Source organism: Gorilla gorilla, chromosome 15 (assembly GCF_029281585.2).
Source record: "Gorilla gorilla gorilla isolate KB3781 chromosome 15, NHGRI_mGorGor1-v2.1_pri, whole genome shotgun sequence".
NCBI classification, from domain to species: domain Eukaryota; kingdom Metazoa; phylum Chordata; class Mammalia; order Primates; family Hominidae; genus Gorilla; species Gorilla gorilla.
Genome location: NC_073239.2, coordinates 64721285 through 64737017, shown reverse-complemented (window position 1 = coordinate 64737017; position 15733 = coordinate 64721285). Strand labels below are relative to the sequence as shown.

The 15733-nt window shown below is 36.0% G+C and overlaps 1 long non-coding RNA gene across 2 annotated transcripts in view; it reads left to right on the top strand.

Moving 5' to 3' along the window:
- Positions 1–12798, top strand: part of LOC101126603 (uncharacterized) — a 30092-nt gene extending 17294 nt beyond the window's left edge. Inside the window, exons 3-4 of one of the 2 annotated variants that reach the window (XR_008671560.2) lie at positions 8738–8817; positions 10382–12798. This is a non-coding gene — a long non-coding RNA (uncharacterized lncRNA). The remainder of the gene's footprint in view (positions 1–8737; positions 8818–10381) is intronic. The other variant, XR_008671561.2, reaches the window with a different exon arrangement.
- Positions 12799–15733: the final 2935 nt, after the last annotated feature.

Here is a 15733-nt window from a genome sequence, read left to right as displayed (position 1 = left end):
CTGTCTCTACCAGAGACGAGATTGTGCCACTGCACTTCAACCTGGGTGACAGAGTGAGATCCTTTCTCAAAATAAATAAATAAATAAAAAGTGATGTGTCAAGTCTTTTCTCCAGCTGAATATGTGTGTCTCACCGGCTTTTCTGCATGTGCTATCTGTGAAACTGTAGAGGAGAAAAAGCTATTTCTTTTCCTTGCCCATCGCTAGGTTCATGACTGTGACTCCTGTAACAAAAGACAGATTACAAGAGAAAACCATACAACGTATTTAATATAAATTTTACGTAATATGGAAATTTCAGAGGTGAAAACCCAAAGAAACAGGGAAAACTGCGTATATTTTATGCTAAGCATGAGGAAGAAGTAGACAGTTGTGGAGGAACATGATTGGGAAAAAGGAAGATATGATCTAATAGCTATAAACTGGGAGAAAATTTAGCAAGACCTGTTTGTTCTGACAGAAACCAGAATATTTCACCACAAAATATACTTCTTTGGCATATTTCTATATGGCTATTCAGAAGGGCTGCAACCCACAGAAATACCTGTGAAAAAATTGCCCTTTTGTGTGGGAGATTTGCATTATAGAGAAAATCTGCATTAGTAAAAAAATACAGCAACGCAAACAGACTTTTTCTGAGGGTCCTCTTATCCAGATCCAGGAAAGATTAACTCACAGAAAAAGAGACTAAAATCTAATACCTTCAAAGAAGTTTTGACAGAAAAATGTTACTGCAGGCCACCGTGTATTCTTTCTGAGAGTTGCTATCTGTGAGATTTCTGCAATAACAAGTCTGCTTTTGCTCACCATGCCTTTCCTCCTCTCCCTCCCATATCCTATCTTTCCCCTATTCCTTCTGTAACCTCAAGATGGTACAAAAACTTCAGCTATCTGGCACTTCCTTTGAGTCTCATACTCTGTGCCTGGCTCCTATATCTATATACATGTTAGTAAAATTTGTATACCTTTTTGTTCCTGTTTGTCTTTTTTTTTTTTTTTTTTTTACACAGGTATCCTAGCAAAGACCTTGTGAGGACTCAGAAAAAATGTTTATATTTTCTCCCCTTCAGATTTTTCTTGGTGTTCCTGTGTGACATTTCTTTCTTCTGGGTATATTTCAAAAATCCCCTGAAATAAGAGTCTTATGACCTATTTTCAGGGGAAGCTCAGCTATGTTTTATGGTCTGCTTCAGGAGACAAGGTCAAGGTGAATTCCTTTTATTAACTGTTTCTATATCCTGCTTCAGAGACATCTTCCTGTTTCTGTGGTTTGATCAATTCCTTCAGCTTAAAATACTCATTGTGTCAAGGTGCTGTATTTTGGATAGCACGTCCTGAACCACATCCCTGTGTAAACTTGGGCAAGTTCCATAATCTTAGAATATACTTAGTTTTCTCATATGAAAAATATGCGAAAGGAGATTAAATAGGACTCTTGTGAAAAGTAAACAAATAAACTATATTAGCAGCCTATTATCATGCCTGGCACATGTTAAGTGCTTAGAAAATATCAATTAGTGTAACTACCTAAATAAGTCACCAAGTAAAAAGCCAGTGTATCTAAATTATAAATCCAGTCATTCTAATTCTAATTCTTGAGATTCAGTCATGGAAACTGTCCATTTTGTTCACTAAAGATTATTTGTTGTGCTATTAATAAAATCTGCACATAATACCTATCACTTTATGTTTCTTATATTTTTCAATGTTAGTCATTCAGGTTTCAGGGAATAGGACATGGCATTCACATAGGAAATGAAATCTGTACTCAAATTGGGCAACATTTGGCAGATGAAGAGACTTTTGATGTCTTTTGTACTGTTGGCACACATTGCCTATTTTGGATTTAATTAAGACTTCAAAAATTTAATTTTCTTGGAAGTAGTCTTTTTAATGTCCACATCCAGAGACATTGTTTTGTAACTAAAACTGTTGACCTTTTTGAAAAAGTTGTTCTGTTTTTTTTTGTGTTATATATATATTAAAACTGGTTTTTATGCGTAGTTTAAGAAGTAATTGTTAAAAATTTTAAAGGGCTATTGAAAGGTTTCACTTCTTCACCCATGAGTTAATACATGACATTTAACAGCTAGTGTTTTATTTTAGCTAGCAAAATTTTAATTTTTGTAAAACAGACACTATTTCTGTGCAGTGTGTAGAGCCCACTCAGCTGATTTAAATTTTTTTTACCTCAGAATGAGTTAATTTATTCCACAAATTTCTCAAATGTTTTGAGATGATAAAAAGGTAAAATACTATGAATGTTAGTGAGTGAAAATGGGGGCATACTTTGAAAGGAAAATGATGTAAAGTTGGAAATTGAAGTACTACAGAAACATCTTCACCTACTTCAGAATTCCCTAGGATCTTATTTCTTTATTCAGAAGGCCTTTAAAAGTCAGATTAGGGAATGAAGACCCATGAGGTTATTGTGCAGAGACAGTGCTAGGGAAGTTCAGTTCATTTGGGCCATGATGATGGAGATAGAAAGGACTAGGAAACCCCAGAGTCAAAAAGAATAAATCTCTTCCTCAGTGCCATGACAAGCCATGTCTGAGCCTGATGCAAAAGAAGAAATGGGCTCTGCAATATACACTTATGTAAAATATCTGTAAATTTCATTTGTTGAACCAAATCAAAAAAGGTAATAAAAGTTAATAAAAATCAAAAACCATGAGTATACATAAAGGCTTGCATTGCCTCACTTGTTCCAACACTATTGTCAACCCTTATTGGCCCACCCCATGGGGGATGTGACAGTTTTGTGGCCCTGACTAGGACCCAGGGCTCATTGGGAACAACTTTTTCTCTTGCACAAAGCACAGGGTTGTAAAACAAACAAGAAACAATAGCCTGTCTTTATAATTTTCTTCACCATGGATTTTTTAAAGTTTTTTTTTAGAACAGTTTTATATTCACAGCAAAAGTGAGAGGAAGGGTCACAGCATCAATGTACCTACCTCCTGTCTCCACACATGCATAGCGTTTCTCATTATCAACATCCCCCACCAACGTGGTACATTTCTTATGACTGATGAACCTACACAGACACATTATTATCACCCAGAGTCCAAAATTTACATTATTGTTCACCGTTGGTGTTATACATTCCATAGGTTTGTACAAATTTGTAATGACATGTATCCATCTTTATAGTATCAGACAGATGATTTTCACTGCCCTGAATTTGCTCTGTATTTCACCTATTCATCCATCCCTCCCCTCAACACCTAGAAACCACTGTACTGTTAGACTATCTCAATACTTTTGCCATTTCCAGAGTGTCGTATAGTTGAAATGATACAGTATGTACCTTTTCAAATTGGCTTTTTTGTTTAGTAGTATGCATTTACGTTTCTTCCATGTCTTTTCGTGGATTGAGAGCTCATTTCTTTTTAGCAATAAATAATATTATATTGTCTGGATATACAACAGTTTACTTATTCATTTACCTTCTGAAAGACAACTTGGTTGCTTCCATGTTTTGGCAATTATAAATGAAGCTGCTTTAAACATCCACATGCAGATTTTTGCTTGGACATGTTTATAGCTCCTTTGGGTTAATATTAAGGAGCATAACTGCTGAATTGTAGGGTAAGAGTATGTTTAGTTTAGTAAGAAACTGCTAAACTGTCATTCAAAGTGGCTATACCATTTTGCATGCCCCCCAGAATGAATGAAGGTACCTGTTGCTCCACATCTTCATCAGCATTTGGTGTTGTCAATGTTCTGGATTTTGGTTACTGTAATAGACGTTTAGTGGAATTTCTTTATTTTAATTTGCATTTCCCTCATGATATAGGATGTGGAGCATATTTTCATATGCTTATTGCTATTTGTGTATCATATTTGCTAAGGTGTCAGGTCTTTTGCCCATTTTAAAAATTGTTTTCTTATTGTTATGTTTTAAGAGTTCTTCGTATATGTTGCATAACAATCCTTCATGACATATGTCTTTTGCAAATATTTTCAGTCTGTGATTTGTCTTTTCATTATCTTAACAATATCTTTTACAGAGTGGACATTTTTAATTTTCATTAAGTTCAGCTTGCCAATTCTTCATGAATTATGCCCTTGCTGTTATATATAAAAAGTTATCAGCAAATCCAGGCTCATCTGCAATGTCTCCTATGTTTCCTTTTAGGAGTTTTATAGCTTTGCATTTACACTTAGGTTTTTGAACCTTTTTGAATCAATTTTTGTGATGGGTATAAGGTTAGCATTTAGATTTAGTGTTTTGCATGTACATATCCAGTTATTGCAGCACCATTTGTTGAAGGGACTGTCTTCTCCATAGTATGTTTTTGATCCTTTGTTTAAGATTAGTTGAGTACATTCATGTGGCTTTATTTCTGCATGCTCTCTTCTGTTCCTCTGATCTGTTTATCCTTTTGCAAATATTAGGCTACCTCAATTACTGTAGATTTAAAGTAAGTCTTGATGTCAATACTACCAATCCTCCAATTTTGTTCTAGTCTTTCAATATTGTCTTGGCTATTCTGGTTCTTTTTCTTTTTCATATAAATTTTAGAATCAGTTTGTCAATATCTACAAAATGACTAGTGAGATTTTGATGAGGATTGCATTGAATTTACAGATCAAGTTTGGAAGAACTGACATCTTGGCAATATTGAGTTTTCCTGTCCATGGACGTGGATTATCACTCTAGTTCTTGGATTCCTTTCATCATAGCTTTGTAGTATTCCTTGTACAGGTCTTGTACATATTTTCTTGGATTTACACCTAAGTTTTTATTTTTGTATGTTCTAATATAAATGACATTGTGTTTTTAATTTCAAATTCAAATTTTTATTGCTGGTATATAGGAAAGTGATTGACTTTTGTATATTAACCTTTTGTCCCACAACCTTGCTATAATTGCTTATTAGCTCTAGGAGGGTTTTTTGGTCAATTCTTTAGGCTTTTCTACATAAATGATTATGTCATCTGTGAACAAAGTTTTATTTTTTCCTTTCCAATCTGTATACCTTTTATTTCTTTTTCTGTTTTATGTCATTAACTAGGACTTTGAGTACAATGGTGAAAAGCAGTAGTGACAGGAAATATTCTTGCCTGTTTCTATTTTAGTGGGACAGCTTCCAGGTCCTCATCATTAAAGATGATGTTAAGCTGTAGGCTTTTCATAGATATTCCATTTCAATTTGAGGAAGATTTCTTCTATTCCCAGTTTACTGAGAGTTTTTGTCATATGTCAGTGTTGGATTTTCTCAAATACCTTTTCTGCATCTATTGATACAATTTCACGACTTTTTAAGCCTCTTGATGCAATGGATTGCATTAATTGATTTTTGATGTTGAACCAGCATTGCATATCTGAGATAAATCCCACTTGGTTCTGATGTATAAATCTTTTTATATATTGTTGAATTAAATTTGCAAATACTTTGTTGAAGTTTTTTTTTTTTTGCATCTATACTCATAAGAGATATTAATCTGTAGTTTTCTTTTCTTATAAAGTCTGTCTGGTTTTGATATCAGGATGATGTTGGCCTCATAGAAAGAGTTGAGAAGTACTCCTTCTACTTCTATTTTCTGAAATAAATAGTAGAGAATTGGTATAATTTCTTCCTTCAGTCTTTGTTAGAATTCACCAGTGAACATCTTTGGGCCTGATGCTATCTGTTGTGGAAGGTTATTAATTATTGAGTCCATTTCTTTCATAGATATAGGGCTATTTGGATTTTGTATTCCTTTTTGTGTGAGTTTTGGCAGATTTTGTTACTTAAGAAATTGACGCATTTCATCTAGGTTATCAAATTTATGGGCATGCAGTTGTTCATAGTATGCCTTTACTATCTTTTTGTTGTCAGTGGAGTTGTAGTGATATTCCCTCTTCCATCTCTGATATTAAAAATTTGTGTCCTTTGTCCTTTTTTTTTTTAGTTGGCCTGGTAGAGGTTTATCTATTTTATCTATTTTATTTACCTTGCAAAAAATCAGCTTCTGGTTACATTGATTTTATTTATTGATATCTTACTTTCAAATTCATTGATATCTTGCTTTCAAATTTATTGATTTTTTGCTCTAGTTTTCATTATTTCTTTTCTTCTGCTTATTTTGAATTAAATTTTATCTTCTTTTACTCATTTCCAATGGTAGAAGCTTAAATTATTGATTCTACATCCTTCTTCTTCTTCTTCTTTTTCTTCTTCTTCTTCTTCTTCTTTTTTGATGGAGTCTTGCTCTGTCGCCTAGGCTGGAGTGCAGTGGTGCGATCTCGACTCACTGCAATCTCTGACTCCTGGGTTCAAGCGATTCTCCTGCCTTAGCCTCCTGGGTAGCTGGGATTACAGACACGTGCCACCACGCCCAGCTAGTTTTTCTATTTTTAGTAGAGACGAGGTTTCACCATGTTGACCAGGCTGGTCTGGAACTCCTGACCTCAAGAGATCTGCCTGCCTCGGCCTCCCAAAGTGCTGGCATTACAGGTGTGAGCCACCTCACTTTTCTAAAATATGTATTCAATGCTATAAATTCTAAGGCCTGATTTTACTATATCTCACAAATGTTATAGTGTTTTCATTTTCATTTATTCCCTTTTTTTGTTTTTCTTAATTTTTTTATTTATATGTTATCTTGAAATGTGTTATTTTGAGATTTTTCCAGTTATCTGTCTGTTATTGTTTTCTAGTTTAATTACATTGTGGCTTGAGAGCAGACAATTCATCATTCTTTTTTAAAATTTTTCTTAAGGTGTGTTTTATGGCCCAGCATGTGTTCTATCTTAGTTAAGGTACCATGTGAGCTTGAGAAGAAATGTATTCTGCTGTTGTTGGATAAAGTAGGTCTATAGATGTCAATTATATTCAGTTGATTGATGATGCTATTGAGTTCAACTGTGTCCTTAAATTTATTTTCTGCTTGTTGGATGTGTCCATTTGTGATAGAAGGATGAGGTCTTCAACTAAAACAGTGGATTCATCAATTGCACCTAGCAGTTCCATCAGTTTTTGCCTCCCATACTTTGATACTTTGTTTTTAGGCACATATGCATTACAGGTTGTTATGACTTCTGAAAGAATGAACCCCTTTACCATTATGCAATTCTCCTCCTTTTAAGTTAATATTATTTTTAACTGACAAATCATAATTGTACGTTTATAGGGTACAATGTGATATTTTGATATGTGTGTACCATGTGAAATAATTAAATCAAGCTAATTAATATACGCATCACCTACTTTATCCATCATTTTTCTGGTGAGACATTTGAAATGTACTCTCTTAGTTATTTCAAAATACAAAATACATTATTGACCATAGTCACACTGCTGTGCAATAAATATCAACACATTCCTCCTAGCTGAAACATTGTACCTTTTGCCTAAAATCTTCCCATTTTCTCTATCCCCGTCACCCACCCAGCCTCTGGTACCTATTATTTTAGTCTCTACTTCCATGATTTCAGCTATTTTAGATTCCAAGTATAAGTGAGATCATGCCTTATTTGTCTTTCTGTGTCTGGCTTATTTCATTTATCATAACTTCCTTCAATCTCATCTATGTTGTTTCAGATATTTTTTCTTTTTATAAGGCTGAATAGTATTCCATTGTGTATATGTACCACACTTTCTTTATCCATTCATCCATTGGTGGACATTGAGGTTGAATCTATGTCTTAGCAAATAATGTTGCAATAAACATGAAAGCGCAGATAACCCTTTGACATACTGACTTCATTTCTTTTGGATATACATTCATAAGTGAGATTGCTGAATCATATGCTAGTTACATTTTTGGGTTTTTTTTTTTCGAGACGGAGTCTGGCTCTGTCGCCCAGGCTGGAGTGCAGTGGCGTGATCTCCGCTCACTGCAAGCTCTGCCTCCTGGGTTCACGCCGTTCTCCTGCCTCAGCCTCCCGAGTAGCTGGGACTACAGGTGCCCACCACCACGCCTGGCTAATTGTTTTGTATTTTTAGTAGAGAGGGGTTTCACCGTGTTAGCCAGGATGGTCTCAATCTCGTGACCTCGTGATCCGCCCACCTCGGCCACCCAAAGTGCTGGGATTACAGGCGTGAGCCACCGCGCCCGGCCTAGGTTTTTTTTTTTTAACAGACTAGTCATACTGTTTTCCATAATGATTGTACTAATTTACTTCTCATACCTCTGTTTGCTCTGAAGTCTGCTCAGTCTAAAATTAATATAGCTATTCCTGCTTTTTTATTAGTGAGATCATAGCATGTCTTTCTCTCTCCCTTTATTTTTAGTCTAATGTCTTCCACTTTTTTACTGACTTCTGTGGTTTTAACTGAACATTTTATATAATTCCATTTCTCTCCTTTCTTAGCATTAGTTATACTTCTTTTATTCGTGTTTTTTGGAGGTTGCCCTAGAGTTTGAAATATACATTTACAAGTCCACTTCGAAATAACACTATACTACTTCATGGTTAGTGCAAGTACCTTATAATAATAATTTTTAAATATCCCAATTCCTCTCTCTCATCTCTTTTATCATCACTGTCATTCATTTCACTTATATATATGTGCACACATGCACATATACACATACATAATAAAGTACATTATTGCGATTAATATTTTGAACTAATCATTATTTCTTAGATCACTTAAGAATAAGAAAAATAAGTCTTTCTTTTAGCTTCACTTTTTAAAAATTCCTTCCTTTCTGTTTGTAGATCTGAGTTTCTGACCTATATTTATTTTTTATCCTCTGAATTTGTCCATAGAATTTAATTTTTTTTTAATTTTGGCAGACTTCACCATACAAGAATTGAGCCTGGTGTGTTCTTTCAATTATTTTATGATTACTTAAAGCCATTCTTTATAAATTTTGGTAAGTTATATTTATCTATGTATTTGTTAATTATTTTTCTCTTTTCAAAATTTTTAGCAAAGTTTTTCACGGTTCTATTTATTCTAATGTCTGTTTTGGTAAATTGTGTTCTTCAAGAAATATATTCTTATTATATAAGTTGAAAATTTTATTGGGATAATATTGTTTATAATATCCTCTTGTTATATTTTAACATCTTTAGGGTCTATAGTGATATCCTCTTTTATTCTGCATATTTTAAATTTGTGCTTTCTGTGTTTGTTGATCAGTCTTCCTAGGAGTTTATTACTGTGATTCATCCTTTCAAAGAATTCGTTGCTTTGTTGATTTTTCACTTTTACATGTTTGTTCTCGAGTTTTTAATGTTGCAAGTTATGCTCCCTGGGAAGCAGACTATAGGTAAAACATAGCACAGTAGGTTGATTGGGTAGTGTTCTTGGAATTAACACCAGGAAGGAAAGGAAAGGAAGCAGAATTGAAAGACAAAGAAGTTTGACTTTGATCAAGACCACCCTGGCCAACATGGCGAAACGCTGTCTCTACTAAATATACAAAAATTATCTGGGTGTGCTGGTGCACACCTGTAGTCCCAACTACTCAGGAGGCTCAGGCACGAGAATCACTTGAACCCCGGAGGTGAAGGTCGCAGTGAGCCGAGATCATGCCACTGCACTACAGCCTGGGCTACAAGATGAGACTCCGTCTCAAAAAAAAAAAAAAAAAGTTGGATTTTGATTCATTCACAACAAAAGCTTCTTTTAGAGTTCTGGAACTGGGATAACTTTTTAGCATTTCTCTGATTTATTGCAACCGGACCAGAACTTTTTACTCCTGTATCCACCAGTATTGGATGTGAGATGCTTCAGTAAAAGATGAAAAGATGAAGGACTTCCAGGAAGGCAGTTCTATTAGGCAGCAGCACTCCAACAGTTTATATAATAAGCAGCTTAGGAAATGGGTAGTGAAGCACAGTGTCCACTTCAGTTAATCCATGCTGCTCGAATCCATGTGTACATACATGTTGGGAGCAGCTTCTCCATGATTCTGGTATGTGTGTATTTTTTTCTTTCTCTAGTGGAGACTTATTAAATGAAGAAACCACACAGCTTCCAACTCTGCAGTAGATCTTGGGCTGTAACTGATATTCAACATTACCATCCTTGTTGTAAACTGAATGTCATATCCCTCAAAATTCATATGTTGAACCCCTAACTTCCCCTGTGATGGCATTTAGAGGACGAGCCTTTGGGGCATAGTTAAGTTTAGATAAGATCATAGAGGTGGGGGCCCCATGGTGGAATTGCTCTCCTTATAAGAGGTGAAAGACCAAAGCTCTCACTCTCTCCCCACCATGGGAGGACACAGCAAGAAGGCAGCTATCTGATAACCAGGAAGAGGGCCCTCACTAGGAACTGACTGCCAGCACCTCAACCTTGATCTTTCCATCCTCCAGAACTGTGAGAAATAAAGTTTTGTTGTCCAACCCACCCACTGTATTTTTTACAGAGGCCTGAGCTAAGATACTTCTTAGTTACGCATTTTCACCCTCTTCGCCCTTAAACAGCACCTCTGCTGGTCAGGTGGCCTAACTTTGGAAGACTCAGACCTTCATCTGTGACAGTTCTATAGTCACAGTCGCTATGCCTTCTCAGGTCCTGGCTGCTGTATTATTACATTGATTCTCGAAGTTGTACAAGAGAATATCAAAAGACACCAAAGTGGATTAGGATTAGTTACTGTTAAAAATATTCCTCCTGCTTTACGTTCTACAAGAGCTCTACCTTTTTCCGAAGTTCAGATCAATTATCCCTATCAGGATAGTGACTTCTCTTCAAGTGGCTTGGGAAAAGTCCCCTGAAGTACACTGGAAGAAGCCATAACTTAAGTTCATTGAAATTTTTGCAGTGTCCCAGAGTCGATGTATTCTACCTTTGTCGACCAGAACTTCTCCATCATACAGTCCAAACTTGTGGGTCGGGAAAGCGCAAACTCTGTAAATGAGAAACTGGTGATGACGTTAAGTAAGTTATTTATATTTTAAGTCCCTGATTTTAGACTCATGTATTTTACCTACTCGGAGAAAATCATATTATGGTCGTTGATTTAGAATACACATCCTAAAAAGTGACATCCCATCTTTGTATGGTCTCTTGTCTGAGCTAGGCATCCCATTGAAATCTTTAACTTAACATGCCATTGTTCCACTACGCACCACCCAGCAACTAATTGGTCTCCACGCAGAATGGTGCTATTAGGGGGACTCAGTGATTGTCTTGTATGTATGGACATCATGCAGTAACAGGAGATAAATTCGTGTTGGAGACAGGGAACCCATGCTACTGAATTTATGCATAGTCTTCCTTACATCACCATGGTTACCATGTCTACATGCACCTCATGCTCACACTTGGGTTGTGTGATGGTTAATATTGAGTGTCAACTTGATTGGATTGAAGGATGCAAAGCATTGTTCCTAGGTGTGTCTGTGAGGGTATTGCCAAAGGAGATTAACATTTGAGTCCATGGACTGAGAAAGCCAGATCCACACTCAATCCAGGTGGGGACAATCTAATCAGCTGCCAGCATGGCCAGAATAAAAGCAGACAGAAAAACGTGGAAAGACCAGACTGGCTAAGCCTTCTGGCCTCCATCTTTCTTCCATGCTGGATGCTTCCTGCCCTTGAACATCAGACTCCAAGTTCTTCAGCTTTTGGACTCTTGAACTCACACCAGTGATTTGCCAGGGGCTCTTGGGCCTTCCACCACAGACTGAAGGCTGCACTATCAGCTTCCCTACTTTTGAGGTTTTGGGACTCGGACTGGCTTCCTGGCTCCTCAGCTTGAAGACAACCAATGGTGGGACTTCACCTTGTGATCCTGTGAGTCATTTCTCCTAATAAATTCCCCTTCATATAGACACTATCCTATTAGTTCTGTCCCTCTAGAGAACCCCGACAAACATGGGTTGCTATCAACTGGACAAATCATTGTCAACTAAGTTTTTTAGTGCTTCAGCACTTCTACCATAGTTAGTGTGCACTAATGAATGCAAACATTTGTATTACCTAATACATGGTCTGGTACAGCATCCTCAGATGTGAACTATGCTGCCTCCTGTATCCAAAAAGGACTACCAAATGTTGTACTTCCATCTTATTGCAGTGCAGTAAGAAATATTTTGTCCTTTATTTTGTAGATGTTCCATCATGCCCTCAACCACAAAACACCTAAATTTTACGGTTATAATCGCTGTCAGTGATTGTACGTTGATATTCTATTGTTCCAGCACCATTCTTTTCCTATTAAATTACACTGGCAAATTTGATTAAAAAAAACTGACTATATACGCTTGTAAACATCTCCAGATTATGTTATTCTTTTAATCTAAATATGTGTCCTTATGCCAATACCCCACTCCATCTATTACTGCAGTGTATGATAAGTCCTGAAATCTAGTAGTGTAAGTTCTTCAACGTTGCCCTTAATTTTTAAAATCACTCTTGCTATTTAAAATTGTTTGTATTACATGGAAATTTTATAATCAGCTTGCCAATTTCTACAAAAGTCCTGCTGAGATTTTAATTGGGATTTTGCTTGTTCTGCAGCTTAATGCAAGAAAATTATCTTAACAATATTGAATTTTTCAATCTATTAACATGTTATATATTACTGTTTACTTAGGATTTTTTCACTTTTCCTGCCTTGTTTTGAACTGATATTGTGGTTTTAAGTAATTCTTTTTGTTTCTACTATTGGCTTAGTAACTATGCCCCACTTTTTGATTTTGTAGCACAGTTGACCATTGAACAACACAAGTTTGAATTGTGCATGTCCAATTGTCTATGGATATTTTTCAATAAAAGTTACACTGAGTGCATCAGCCTCTCTCCTTCTTCTCCTTCTACCTCCTCCAACTGTTCCACCTCTGCCACCCCAAAACAGCAAGAACAACACCTCCCTTCCTCCTCCTCCTCCTCCTCAGCCTACTCAAGGTGAAGCTGATAAGGTAAGGATGAAGGCTTTTATGATGAGCCACTTCTGCTTAATAAATTGTAAACGTATTTGCTCTTCCTTAGGATTTTCCTAATAACATATTCTTTTCTTTAGCTTAATTTATGTTAATAACACAGAATATAATACATGTAACATACAAAATATGTGTCAGTTGTTTATGTTTTTGATAAGGCTTCTGGTCTAAAGAAGGCTAATAGCAGTTAAGTTTTTTGGGAGTCAAAAGTTATACGTGGATTTTTCGACTGCATGGGGGTCGAGTTGTTCAAGGGTGAATTGTAGTTCTTCTCATGTTTACAAACTTACCATATTATGTATTTGAATAATAGCACACTAATATCATATATTTACTTACAACATAAGAATCTTACAATTTTATGCTTCTACTTCCTACCTCTCATCCTTTTTTTTTTTTTTTTCCTGCCAGCTCCGCCTCCCGGGTTCATGCCAATCTCCTGCCTCAGCCTCCCGGGTATCTGGGATACAGGCGCCCACCACCACGCCCAGCTAGTTTTTTGTATTTTTAGTAGAGATGGGGTTTCACCATGCTAGCCAGGATGGTCTTGATCTCCTGACCTCGTGATCCACCCGCCTGGGCCTCCCAAAGTGCTGGGATTACAGGCGTGAGCCACCGCGCCCCGCCTCCTCATCCTTTTATTGTTACAATTGTTATTGTTGACATTCCCTTTATTTCCACTTGTTATAATCTGTTTGCTTTTAACAATTTCTAAATATTTTTAAATGAGGAGAAACAATGAATTTACCCACATAAATATAAACCATATACTTTCATTGTTTTCTGGATTGTAATATTTCGGATGAGAAATGTGCCAATATTCTTATTTTGGTTCCTGAGTAAGTAATGTGTAATTTTTCTTTAGCTATTTTTAAGATGTTCTCTTTTATCACTGATTTTTTCAACAATTTGGTTATAATGTGCCTCACTGTGATTATCTTTTTCTTTATATGAGGGCAAAGGTGTGTTAAGTTTTGAAAACTTAGTTGTCTATAGTTTAATTCAAAATGGGACAAATTTGTGGTAATTATTTTTGCAAATATTTTTAAATCTTCGTTTTTATATCATCAATCATGTAATGTTTGTGCCACCTGAAATTGCTTCACACATCACTGAGACTCTGTTCAGTGGCTTTTTATTATTTTTCTTTGTGTTTCAGTTTGGATAGTTTTATATCATATGTGTGAGTTCATTGACATTTTCTTCTTCAGTGTCTGGCTACTATTAAAAATCAGGACTTTTTTATTTTATGTATTTTACTTCTTAATTCTAAATTTTGCATTTGCTTCATTTTTATACCTTCCATATCTATTTTTATTCATGTTTCTTTTAAAATTTTTGAACACATTTAAAACAGCTTTTGTGAAGCCCTACTCATATAAATCCACCAATTCTTTCAGTTTCTGTTTCTCTTCACTGATTCTTCTCATGGTCATGGCTCACATTTTCCTGCTTCTTCTCATATACAGTAATTTTAAATTTGGCCCCAAACTATGAGAGCTATATTATTGAGTGTTTGGATTTTGTTGCCATCCTTTTACAAATGTCAATTTCATTTGGCTAAGTAAGTATGTAATTGTGGATCAGTGTGATTCTTTAGAGGTTTGCTTTTAAGCTTTTTAGGCTGGACTTAGAGAATTCTTTACCTCGGGACTACTTTAGCACTTATACTAAGGCCTGAACCTTCTCATGTTTCCACTGAATGTTGTAGATGTTCAATCTATTCTGGTTGGTTCAGAAGTAAACATTTCTCCGCCCTACCTGAGCTCTGGGTGTCCTTCAGCTTAAAGCTCCCAGCCCTTTGACTTTTCCCATGCATGTACAACTTAGTACATAGAACATTCTCAAGGAGACCCCTGTGCATATTCCTGGAGCTCCTCCTTCACCTACTTTCCTTCTCATTGTTAATGTGTCCTACACGTTCAATATTCCAAGTAAGTCAGACTTCCCTAACTCTGATCTCTGTTTACTCAACTCAGTGAGATCATGCTAGTGACCCCCTCTGCACCACAGGTTGGAAAGTAATTCCAGGCAGTTAATAGAGCTCACTTTGTTTCCACTTCCCTTGGACCATAATCCTAAATTGCCTAATCTCCTATATCTGAAAGAATTTGACTCATACATTTTCCAAGTTTTCCAGATATTTATAATGTTAGGAAAGCTCCTGTCTCTATTAATCAGCATGGCCAGAAGTAAAATTCTGTGTCTGTTCATTCTTGACAACATTTTTGTGTTTACTGATTTTGTAATTTCACCTATTATTTATTTAAACATTTCATATATAGTCATTTTACATTCAATTTCTGATAATTTCTATATCTGAAGCCATTGGGAGTCTTAATTAGATGTTTGCTATTTGTTGTTTCTGCTGTCTCACTCACCATGGCTTGATTTCTTTAATCTTAATCTTTAGGTATCCTAGGGTCAACTTTTTCTCCAGGGTAGAATTTGAAATTATCTCTGCTAGGAATTTAATGTAGTAAGACCTGGGACCAGGCTTGCTGACATAATGCCAGGTACCAGGATCAGCTCCTTCAAGCTTAGTCTCTGGAACACAATGCTAATTTCAACACTTGTCTCAGGCTAGCTCCAGCTTTCCCATTTGTGTCTTGCAGGTAGCGCACTGTTCTTTGATTCTATCTCAGGATTCAGGTGATTTTTTGCATGTTTATTAGGTTGTTTATTTAAGGGGTGCTTGGAGATTTACTTATTTCCCTGCAACCACAGCAATGCATTGAAATGTAGATTTTATAAAGAAGCTAGTAGTTTTCCTCATAGGTTATTTATGTTGATTCTGAAGATCTTCTTTATGTCTTGGGTGTTTGGTTTTGGTTTTAGCACTGTGTGTGTGTGTGTGTGTGTCTGTGCGTGTGTGTGTAATTTTATCTT